This window comes from Pyrgilauda ruficollis, unplaced genomic scaffold (assembly GCF_017590135.1).
Source record: "Pyrgilauda ruficollis isolate IOZ18807 unplaced genomic scaffold, ASM1759013v1 scaffold14, whole genome shotgun sequence".
Lineage (NCBI taxonomy): Eukaryota > Metazoa > Chordata > Aves > Passeriformes > Passeridae > Pyrgilauda > Pyrgilauda ruficollis.
The window spans coordinates 9,700,647-9,712,844 of record NW_024512543.1 but is presented as its reverse complement, the minus strand read 5'-3'; the positions used below and the strand labels follow the sequence as shown (position 1 = coordinate 9,712,844).

The window sequence follows — 12,198 nt, the reverse complement described above, 5'->3', positions numbered from 1 at the left end:
AGCTTAGGGATCCCAAGGGAATGGAAACATCCTGATGTCAAAAAGCCCTACATGATTGCATGTTCACAGTCCAAAAGGCTGTGGACTGGAGTTAAGAAGAAGACTAGCTGAACAGCAGCAATTTTGCAGTACTTCTATATAGAGAAGAATGCAAAGTATGGAAGAAAGAGCCAGAGGTGGAAATAGAGCCAAGCAGTAGTCAGGGAGGGGATCTCAAGGGCACTGGCAGCGGGACTGAGGTACAGAGCATAAGTTCTTTTGCCACAAACACATTAGCCTTTATTAGGCTCTTATCCAAATAATTAACCTTGTTTCAGATGACAGCCACAACTTAGAATCACAGAATCAGCAAGGTCCAACCATTAGCCAACACTGCCAAGGCCACCATTGAACCACACCCCTAAGCATCACATCTACATGTTTTTTGAACACTTCCAAGGATGGTGATTCCATCACTTCCCTCGGGGGGAAGCGGGGTGGGGGGAGGCATTGCAATGCTTGAACACACTTTCAGGGAAGAAATTTTTCCTAATATCCAATCTAAACTTTTCCTGGTGCAACTGGAGGCTGTTTTCTCTAACTGCGTAACTTGGAAGGAGAGACTGACCCCCATCTCCCTACAACCTCTTTTCAGGTAAATGTAGAGAGCAGTAATGTTTCCCCTGAGCCTCCTTTTCTCCAGGCTAAACAACCCCAGCTCCCTCAGCTATTTCTCCTAAGACTCGTGCTCCAGAGCCTTCACCAGCTCCATTGCCCTTCTCTGGACTCCAGCACCTCAATGTCTTTCTTGTAGTGAGGGACCCAAAACTGGATGCAGAGTTCAAGGTGTGGCCTCACCACTGCTGAGCACAGGGGGACAATCGCTGCCCAGGTCCTGCTGGCCACACTACTGCTGATACAGGCCAGGATGCCATTGGCCTTCTTGGCCACCTGGGCTGCCATTCAGAAAGACTTCCACAGGTTGAAGAGATGGGCAGAGAGGAACCAACTGAAATTTAACAAAGGCAAGTGGAGGGTCCTGCACCTGGGAAAGAACAACCCTGTGCACCAGCACAAGCTGAGGGCTGATCTGCTGGAAAGCAACTCTGTGGAGAAGGACCTGGGGGTCCTGATGGACAACAAGCTGTCCCTGAGCCAGCAGTGCCCTTGTGGCCAAGAAGGCCAATGGTATCCTGGGGAAGAGCATTGCCAGCAGGTCCAGGGAGGTGGTCCTGCCCCTCTACTCAGCCCTGGTGAGGCCACATGAGAAGCACTGTGTCCAGTTCTGAGATCCTCAGGACAAGAGAGACATGGAGCTCCTGAAGCAGGTCCAGTGGAGTGTTACAAATGTTATTAAGGGTCTGCAGAATATCTCTTACAAGCACAGGCTGAGTGACTTGGGCCTGCTCACCTTGAGAAGAGACAACTGAGAGGGAACCTCATCAATGTCTATCAGTATCTGAACGGAGGGTGTCAAGAGGATGGAGCCAGGCTCTTTTTGATGGTGCCAAGCAATAGGACCAGAAGCAATAGGCGGAAACAGATGCATAGGAATTTCCACATGGATATGAGGAAGAACTTCTTTACTGTGGGAGTGACCATACACTAGGTTGTCTAACAAGGTTGAGGAGTCTCTCTCACTGGAGATACTCAAGAACCATCTGGATGTAATTCTGTGTCATGTGCTCTAGGATGAACTTGATAGAGCAGGAAGGAAGGTTGGACCAAATGACCCACTGTGGTCAGTTACCCATTCTGTGATTCTGTGATTTTCCACAGGCCCAGCACAGGAAGCAGGTTACAAGAAAACAGAGAACTTGGGCATATCATTGAAACAGATACTTTCTCACAAGTGAACAGATAGTATGGACCTCTTACTCTTCAAGGATTTCTAAATCTAGCTTTGAATAATGCTGGGCAATAAATTTCTGATCTTTGCTAAAAAGTCTAGATGTTGGTCTGAAGGAATCACACCAATTGGAAACTTTATGCAATACTCAATTTCCATTTTTTATTTGCTTAAATTAAAATTCCTATTTATGCATCCTTACACCTTTTGCTTGTTATTATTTTTTCTTTCATTTGTCAACAGACCATCATAATAACCATTTCTTCATACTGTATCTTATTCAATCTACTTAACAGATAACTACATTTATCTAAAGTTAAATCTGTTCACCTTACCCTCTACTTCTTTCCCTACTTAGCCCAGTTACATCTGTTCCTCTGCCTTGATCCCTTTTAGATTTCCACAGTGTGGTGTCCAGCAATATACAAAGCATCCTTCCTGCATTCAGAACAGACAGGCTCTAGGAGGATAATCTGCCTGCTTTAATCAGCTATAACCTTTTTCAATAATTTAGGTTTTTAGTCTCTTTTCTCCTGAAGGTAAAGGAGTTTGAGGTTGGTTTTTTTTTGTTGTTTGTTTTTTTTTGTTTTGGTTTGGGTTTTTTTGTTTGTTTGTTTTTGGTTTTTTTTTTTTTTTAAGAATGAGGTTTCCAAAGAAAGTTGCACTTTTTTCTCAGTCCCTGTCTGATTGATAGACAAAAGCAGCTTGAGAAGGTAACTGGGTCCTAAGAGAGCATTAGTTTTGAGGCATAAATAGAGATCTCTCACTTGGCAGAAATAACATAGTCCAAAAACTTATAATAATTCATGCTGTCTTTTTCTTCTCTGTCTTCTTACCAAACCACAGCATCATCCTTTCACCTCTACCATAAAACAACAAAACAATGTAGAATAAAAGCAGAAGTCTGATCAGAAAGAATTTGGGAAAGGGTGGCAGAGATCCACTCCAAACCAGCACATTAGAGAATTAAGTTTGTTGTCAGTAAAAGTGGAATTAATTACAGTTTCAATCTTTGGGCAAATGGTCCATTTAGACTAGAAACTGCCCATAAAGTTGAAGTGGTGCAGAGAAGTTCCTGCTCTAAAGAAACACTTTGTTTCTAATGCCTGGGGAAATAGCACCAAATTATTCAGTGAAGCACACAGGGAGACTTTTTTAGGCTGTAACACAACTCAGCCTGTAGACACCCCAGGCGCCTGACCAACAAATCATACCAATTTTTCAGACTATAGTTGGGTACCTTTTATACAGGAAGTGGGATCACCACAGACCTTAGGAGGTATCTTCAGTTTGCTGTGATCACTGTTTTGCTACGCCCTACAGCAAGGTCAGTGAAGACCATGCAGAAAATTACATTTGCCCATGTACCACATTGTCTGCCAAGAGCTGCTGGGAATAAACAAGGGCAGTTTTGGTGCATGACCACGTTGCTCCTTCCTGTCTCCAGGCCACAGCTGAGTAAATAGAGTTCAATGTTGCATGATGAAGAAAGAAAGAAAAGAATGAAGGTACCAGTCAGAATGAGTGAAAACTGGAATCCACAACTGCCACTTTGGTTGCTACCACAAATTACTGCATCTCAAGTTCCAGTAACAAATGAAGCAAATCATGGAGTGTTTAAATCTGACCCCACAGCACAGGGCAGTGAGATATACACACTCTACCATGCCCTTGCAGTGGAACAAACTTGCTCATAACCATACGCGTAAGGATGGAGGTTGCAGTCTCCATGTTAATCACGTTCATTTACAGCTGAACTAACACTTCACTCTTCTACTAAAAAAGAGCCAATAACAAATTCCAAAGTCATTTTAAAACAACAGGTCACTAAGAAGGAGCTTAACAGGAAGTATTTGACCATTCAGCATAATTCTTGCCTAGCTTGTACTGCTACTGAGACCATGCCACTAGCAAAATCCCCTTTTCTACAGATTGGATTGTACTGTGAGCAGTTTATTGTCTTGTAATGCCTGAGGCAGACTGTTTTTCATGTTGCAGAGATATAGAGGAGAAAGAATTTTGTCCATGTGGTACAGTCTAAGGAGGTACCATTTTCTGGATAAAAATGGTCTACCTTGAGAAACATGGAGGCAGCTGCTTTGTACTGCCCTGGCTTTTAAAGCACATATTAAAGCTGTTTCTGGTTTGTATGTGGCTTACAGATGGCACACAACCTGGAGTGATGCAAACTCCAGGAATACTAAATGATATGTTAATGCTGCTGTCAGTGTTGTGTGTGAAGTGTAGACACACCTGAATTATCTTAAAATCGGTTATCTTCCATAGTGACAGCAGCCTAGACATAGATGCCTGTGGCTCAGTGAAGGCTGTAAAATCTACCCAGGAAGCCAATAAATATTTAGGACTTAGCCTGAATTGCAGTCATTGCTGCTGTATCTAGGCTGCTTTCAACACAAGAAGTAGCTATCTACAACGTTGTCACAACATTGTGACAGCTATAAAAATGCCCAAAGCAGTAGGAGAATACTTACTGCAGCTGGTGTATGAAATCTGTCCCAAAAAGTCACATTATTAGCTTCCCAGAAACACAAGGATTGCCTTGATGAATATACATTAAAGTTCCCTATTCCCACAATTTTTTATGTACAACCAGTACCCAAGCAGACTGGAGCCGTGAGCAATGTAGCTGTCCCCTTTGAATTATGGTAGGACACACAATTTCCACAGGTTGTTTTTCTACCACAGTCATGAAGTCATTCTAGAGTCATAAAGGCATAGAGCAGTAAATCAGTCTCCTGCAAATACAACAGAGAACAGCCTAATTTATTTTTTTTTTCCAAAGAGTTGGAAGACTCTTTGCTGGCCTTTAGTTTTTTAGTGTTTCTGGTGTAAGTACCACATATTTAGGATTCTCTCTATATCCATGAAGGATTGCAACCTTGTAGAAAACAACGAAAAACCCAAAAGCCCCCCAAAATAAAAGTCTACGTGTTCTCATGCTGCCTACAAGAACTACAATTTTACAAAAAAGTGAACATAAACATGAGCATTGATAATACTGCAACTTCACAAGTATCATCTGGCTAGTAGGCTAAACCTGCACATGCCTTGTTCACAGGATACCTATGGCCTTATTTCCTCCATGCTAATAACAATCAAAAAGCCAAGAATTCTAAGGAAATTAATCCTTGGATAGGACTGAGCATATTCTTGTAAGACATGCACAGCAGGATTCATTTTGCTCTTGAAGTGTATGGACAGTTTCTACAATCATTAAATCATAGTCCAAAGAGTGTAGGAAAATCAGAAGAAAACTGAGAGAGACCCACTTGTTACTTCTAAGCAATAGGAAAATGCTCTAAAAGCCAAAGATTGATGCCAGGTTAGATAAAAAACAATTTATTTTTTTAAAGGAAGATTTTCTAGTGAATAGTTTAAAGAGGAAAATGGTAAAATTTGTACCATGGATCAACATAAAAACCTGTTCCTTACATGGAGTCTTGGGCATAAGTAGCTTTTAATACTGTGGCTTTAGGCCAAGGTCTGGCTCAATCTCATTATATACTAGCATATATTATTTCTATATTCTCTACATTTTATAAATTACTAGCATGTATTTTCTTATTTTAACAACTGGATGCATTAACTCTGTCTTCCTGATGATGAAGTTCAACACGCACCTAAGCCAACTAAACTTTTACTCCTGCTGAAAGGGACAGGCATCACTTGCTGGTGGCCACATGGCTCTGAACCACCCCTCATACCAGCTCTGCCACTCAGCAGGACTCTTGCTGAGAAAATTCAACTTTTCTCCTGGGCTAGTGAATTGCATTGGCTCTCAGAAATATGTGATGAAAGCTCATGCACAGCAAGCTGTGGAACAGCACAGCCAGGTGCAGGGAAGAGGGAAGGAGGTGCATAAGGGCAGCAGATTCACTCCTCCTCAGCAGAGAAAAACTGCTAGATAGGCTTAAGTAGTTCCCTGCTTAAGACGTGTTAATCCTTAAAGTTCAAGATGTATGCAAGGCAATGTCCTAAGATTAGTGATGCTCCTAATCAAAAGCAGATTCAGCTTTACCTGCTGTACTTGCACCCTGCCTGCTGTGATGGTTTCTGAACACTCTGGTATCAGACACATTTAAGACAGAACTTTTTGCATCCTTACTAAACAAGCAGGCAGATGAATTCAGCTTACTCAGACCTACTCTTTCCACTGATACTGTTTAGGTCCTCCCATATGGGATCCCATATGGGTGCTCAGGAAAACATCCCAGAAGCCTTTGTGTCTGACATGACATGACAGCAGAAGCAGGCAGGGTAACTGAAGAATGCACAGAATAACTACAGTTTGGCTCAGATAGAAAGGTACCTTCAGCAACTGGCTGCACCCTGGATTGCCTCTCCTAATCTGTGAGAATATGAGCAAAATCCTGCCAGACATGAGGGAAGAGAGCTGCTGCATGTGAGCAATCTTCACAAACAAGATGTTTTGCACTCTACAAAAGGCACATGACTGCAAACAGCAGACTTAGGTGACTCCTGTTGACAACAGATAAAAACAGCCAGTTTATGATGTGAAAAAACAAAGAATGAAAGAGATTTAGTGAGATTTGCCTGGAACAACCTATGTCTGACTCAGGACGAGTATAGTGGAGAGCTAAGCAGACTGACCTAAAAAGATTTGTTGGGGGAGTGCTGCAAGAGAGAACAAGGAAGAGGATTAGCATTGTGATTGAGCAGAAAGCCAGTTTTGAAGTACTTGGGTAAGAAGGAAAAGACTCAGCTGCAGCTGATATGAAGAATGAAGTCACTTGTACTGGAGGTAGCCCAGACAGTTCATATGAACAGAGAAATGGGTCCATTATGGGCAGAGCTTGTAGCGCCCTACTTTGAGCAAGCTAAAGGTTTTTAAAAGAGTTAAATCTTCTAGATGGTGTGATTGATTTCCTGAACTTTGATCTTGAGCCCTTTTATCAATAAACCACTCACCAGATTAACAAAAACAGAAAATGAATTTATACAGAACTGCTCCAATTCTATCCCCAGAATCCAGATTCTTTCTGTTTTTACAAATGTTAATCATCCTCTAGTCTCTTTCAAATGCCCCATAATTACCCTTTAGTATGAAGTGTTTCATGTGGCAGCATTACTTCAGCTTTGAGTGACTGCTACTCAGGGCACCATGAGCTGTGCCAAAGGTACAGTCCAAGGCTATCATTTGGCGTGCTTATGTGGCTAACATGGCACATCCACAAACTGAAAAATTCAAACTTTCATTAGAAACATAGAGAAAGTTTTCAGCCCTCATGGTTGTAGAAAAAACATTCCAATACTCAAAGAGTTTAACTGGTACAGTGTGATGTTCCTGAACCCACAAAAGATCTGAAACTTGACTGAAGTTTGATCTTTTCCCTTTAGGAACCTAAACACTATACCTAATCCAACACTAAAGACAATGTTAACTCTTTAATTTCTTGTTCTAAGTCTAGAGTGGGACTTTGAATGTAGTTTGGGCTTAAAGAATTCAGAGTTCCTAAAGTGCAAGAACAGCAAACAATAAGAAAGGAGAAGCAGCCACAACTTCTGGCAATATTTCCAGAAGCAGAAAAAGAAGATAGAAGATGACAAACAAAAGAGTCTGGTTTAAATTTTCCAGTACATAGTTGCATACAGGAACCAGATGGTGACTTAAATGGACACCCAATTTTCTCCATGCAATGTTCTTTAACATTTACAAAGATAAATCTATGCATATTCCAAAGCACATATAATCCTAAAGATATGTTCAGCTCATTGAGTATGATCTCTGATGACATTTAGCTTTCTCTAAAGGATACAGGCCTAGTTTTGTGGACTACAATATGAGAATGTATCATGTTGCAAAGGCATAGCAAACCCAGACCAAAACAACACAAGACAGATAAATGGCTTTTAAGACAGCTAAACTAGAAAACTAGAAGTAAGGTACCATTTAGAGTGAAAGTAACTTATAACTGAAATGCCATAACATTTGACATTTTTTGTATGTGTCCACTAAGAAATTATTTTTTCCTTCCACTTTAATGTTACTAAAGACATAACTAGCAGATCTCCCCAGCTATAGGCGATTTAGCCTGCTTTTATCTTGTTCAACAGCTGACTTTTCCTCACTTTGAGCAGTTTTCAGTCACTTGTGTAGAAAATAATCAATCCAATGCCAGAGCTAATTGGTCTTGTAAACAATAAGGAGAAAACACTCCTGTTGAAGTTCTGGCCATCTGGGGGGCAGACTGCTCAACCACTTGAAACAGGACCCACAGCACTCTTAATAGTGAAGTACAGGAATGCCAGCAACACTTCACTGAAAGGGACCATCAACATTTCCCCAAGCTCTTAAACAACAGCAGTAATCTTTAGACAAGATGTGGATCAGCCTCTACTCAAGAAAACAAGTTGTCATTAAGCTTAAGATCTTCAAAACAACTGAAGAATTCATGGCTACACATCACGAGATGGGCAGAGTAAATGGGCAGGTGGTATGCAGCTGTATTTCATTCAATGCAGGACCTTACATATCCTCCCTCGGATGTGTACTAGGACTAGTGACAATATGGCCAGTCTTCAATTAGTGTTTGGTATTTCCTTTCTGCTTTAGAAATACAGTTAGCTGGCAGACAGCTCATCTGTGTCATGCACACAGGGTCAGGGAGCCGAAGAAAGCTATGACATTGACCTAAAAGAAAGAGGAGGCAGAGTTTGTGTGTCCAAGGAGGACACACAATGAACTGTGGAAATGCTGAAGATTGCTGTAGCAATGTAAGATCAAAGATTTCCTTGATTTCCAGCTTCTTTCTAGACAACTTTTCCAGGAAACATCAGTGAAAGGTTCCAATGAACCAGTTCTGGTAGAATCAGGTATTTTCAAATATGTGTTCATATGGTACAAGGTGGCAGGTAAAAGCACGAGGTGCAACAGTCAACAATTTTCTCAGAACAATGAATAAAATAGAAATGTTTTGGACTTTCCTCTTTTAGTGACTTCTTTGGAAGAAGCATTCAAAGAACAGCACAGCTGCTACAAGCACCCAATGGAAGAGAGACAAATAATTTGTATCATGACTAGGGATAGCCTTGTGTGTCTTCCTGACCCTGCTCCACATCAACTCTTAGCTAATCCACTGCAAAGTTTTGAACAGTTAACTGCACCTGCACCAAGAGTTGTCATCACAGGAGGCACTCTGACACTGCTTCTCTGATACACATCCATCATGAGCCCAGCCATGAAGGAGACAAGTTCAGGCATGAGAAGAATGGAGCACTCCACATACCACCAAGGGTGACACTAGTGTGCAACTACACAAAGCAGTCACCTCACTGTGGTTGAAACTCAAGAACCTGGTTGTGATCCACTAAGCACTGAGGGATCTAGAACATCTTTCTCTGTGCACTTGTGTTCACCTGGAACCATATGACTACCTGAGATAAACATGCTTCTTCCAAGAATTGAAAGCCACCAGCAGGTCTGGCCATTCTTTGACTTTACTGCCCAGTATATTTACTAGAGGTTTACACACAGGCTATGCAGTATAATCCCAAGTACCCAGACTGTGGGCTAGTTTTCTCCAATTTACTTTCACAAATTACAGTGCCTAAAACAACAGTCTGAAAGGAAAGGGCATTGTTTTTAGGAGCCTCCAAGTCAATAGCTGAAGTCTCTATTCATAAAAATAAGTACGGTATCTGGACCTATGCTTAGGCAGTGTTGTTCAGTCATGTAAAATGCTCTTAAACACACCAATGTTGAGTCTCTTTTATGAGTGTGAAAACTTAAAAAGAAAATGAACCTCAAACAAAGCACATCTATAAGACAACGGGCTGGAGAAAGGTAATCTGGTTAATGACAAGACTGAAGAAGTCATCATTAGTTATTTAGAAGGAAATGCAGTGGAGCATGTAAACTTCACAGAGAATACTTGGAGCCCATTACAATATCAATGAGCTAGATTAATGATTGTAAATGACCACCACTACAGAACTGGTCTGAATACAGAACAGAATGAATGCACTAAGAGAAACCTGAAACAAGGCATCCAACTGCCCCTTTTAAGGGTATGCTTTTGGCTAAGATTCTGTAATGTCCCTTGATTTTAACTCTTACAATACTCTAGTGAGCTATGTGTCAAAAAAAAGTTGGTATTTTTAAGATTGAAAAGAGAGAGAATGTTAGTTTTCTCTGTATTTCACATGGAGAAATATTTTTAGTTAATAAAAATTTAACATAAATATTAATTTCTAAAAAAATCAAACCAATAATTTTCTTTTTTTAATGTTTCTTTAAGAAAGTTCTAAACTTTTCCATTAATCCTGAAAGTTTGTTATGGACATAATGCATCTTTGTCAAAGTTTAACTTAAATGCCACCTATTTTACAGCTAAATAAACTTCCTTGGACCATGTACCATGAACCACAAGTTAAGAATATTTTGCTGGAAGAAAGTTCAGGAAAATGTCCTAAATATTCAAGCATTATGCCCTAACACTGATGCTATGCATATATTATGGTAATCAGAGAAGTGTAAGAAACTAGACAAAAGAGCAAGTTGTTGCAGAAAGAGAAAAGGACACTTTCTTCTTGTTGTACAGTGCTTTCTAGAGGGGAATAAAAGGCCATCTACTGGAAGACAAGTGTAGAGAGGAATCCATACTGTAATCCTGGCTTGTTAAAACTGAAAACAGAATTCGGTTGTGTAATCTTTTTCAGCCTCATAACGAGGTCAGACTCTTCAAGATCTTTGTAAGGATCTTTCTAGCAGGAGCAATAAAAAGGAATATCACTTAACTGATTAGTTGTGGGATGATAACTTAGCATAGTGAGCAAATGATTTTTACTAGATATGATATGCAAGTGATTTCTCCTAAAGGAAGCATGATCAATTTTCTGTAGAATCTTGGATGGATTGCTGGTGTGATGCAGGCTACTAAGAAGACAGCAACAAAAAAAAAAAAAAAAAGAGAAACAAAACACCATCTCTAAAAGATGTAGGACTGACCTTATTTGGAACAGAAGATGGCAGGAGTACTAAAACCCCACAGTTACTGCTGACTAACCCATTAATAGCAACAGTCAGTGAGATGGGCCATCCACAGTGAGTAACACAGTATTAACCTCTACTAGCAGCTGGGACCTCAGCTACATTGCTCTAACACAACTGTACTCTTTGTGGTTTCACTTACATTTTTTTCATCTGCCATGCAACAATATCCTGACTGTTCAGCAAAAAAACCATCATGGAAATGCAAGTATGGTAAACCCTCAGAGGAGGAGTGAGATGAAAGCTGCTCTTTAAGCATCTCCAGCCACTGAAGACTTAGAACACACATGTTCCTTTTATTTCCTGCAATATCTGCCCTTTTTTTCCCATTCGATCTTAAGACTTATGGAGCAAGTCTGAAAATCAGATGGCACAAATTGTACAGCAATATAGCTGTAAGAAGCACTTAAATAGAATGTATTTCAGCATGTGTTCTTGACTCAAAGGAAATGTGCTGCATCTTTCAAAGCAAAGCTTGAAAGCTGAGGTCCTATTCGCTCCCTGCAATTAGAAATATTTCTTAATACTGCCCTGATGGGAAAAAAATTGCTTCCTGGTGTTTCTGGCAAAAGAACTCTATCTCAATTCACTGCATCAGATGTAGCTGTATTTTAGTAGTACTTCATGTGAAGTGGATGGTAAAAAGGGGGATTCTATACTAATGTATTAAATCATACTCGTCTCACTTTCATGCCACTTTTAAAGGTAACATCCATCCTTTCAGTTGTCTTTCACGTGAGTTATCTTCTGTCTGGATCTGTTTCAGCCTTTGCTGTGCCAAGTCTCTGCCTACATGCAGTACTAAGGACTCAAAAACTAGTAGTGCTGGCTCTTAAGAGATTCAAGATTAAATGAAATTATTAACACATAGTGGATCCAAAAGGAAAGCAAAAAATACCCCATCTCTAAGAATCCTTAGAGATGTTCAGCAGACAAATACAAGAGACAGTTCCTCAGTTATTAGAAAAATAAAGTGACTATTTGGATTGGAGAACATGGGTCCATGTGCCAAAACAAGACTTAACTGATCCTGGAATTGGAAACAGGAAGAATAGAGGCCTTTAGGATTCCTGCTTGTAGGCAACAAACAATGATGAAGTTCAAGATTTCTAAATTATCTCTACTAAATGGGATATGTTTGGAAAGTCACTTTGCATGACATGTTTATCAAGGGAAAAAACAAATCTTCTCACTATTTACTTTTGTGCTTTCCTTTTAGGAGGATGTTTTCTGGGGTTTGGTAAAGAACAAACAGATGAGTGCCACAGAGGGAAATAGACTGAGAGCCTTTATGTGTACATCTCATTTTCACTTGCAGCTTTGTATACACAGCTGTGAC

General features: G+C 40.3%; 1 protein-coding gene across 1 annotated transcript in view; it reads right to left on the bottom strand.

The window, feature by feature from the left end:
* CUNH11orf49 (chromosome unknown C11orf49 homolog) overlaps positions 1 to 12,198 on the bottom strand; it is a 79,765-nt gene that overhangs the window by 15,391 nt on the left and 52,176 nt on the right. The gene's annotated exons all lie outside the window — the stretch shown is intronic.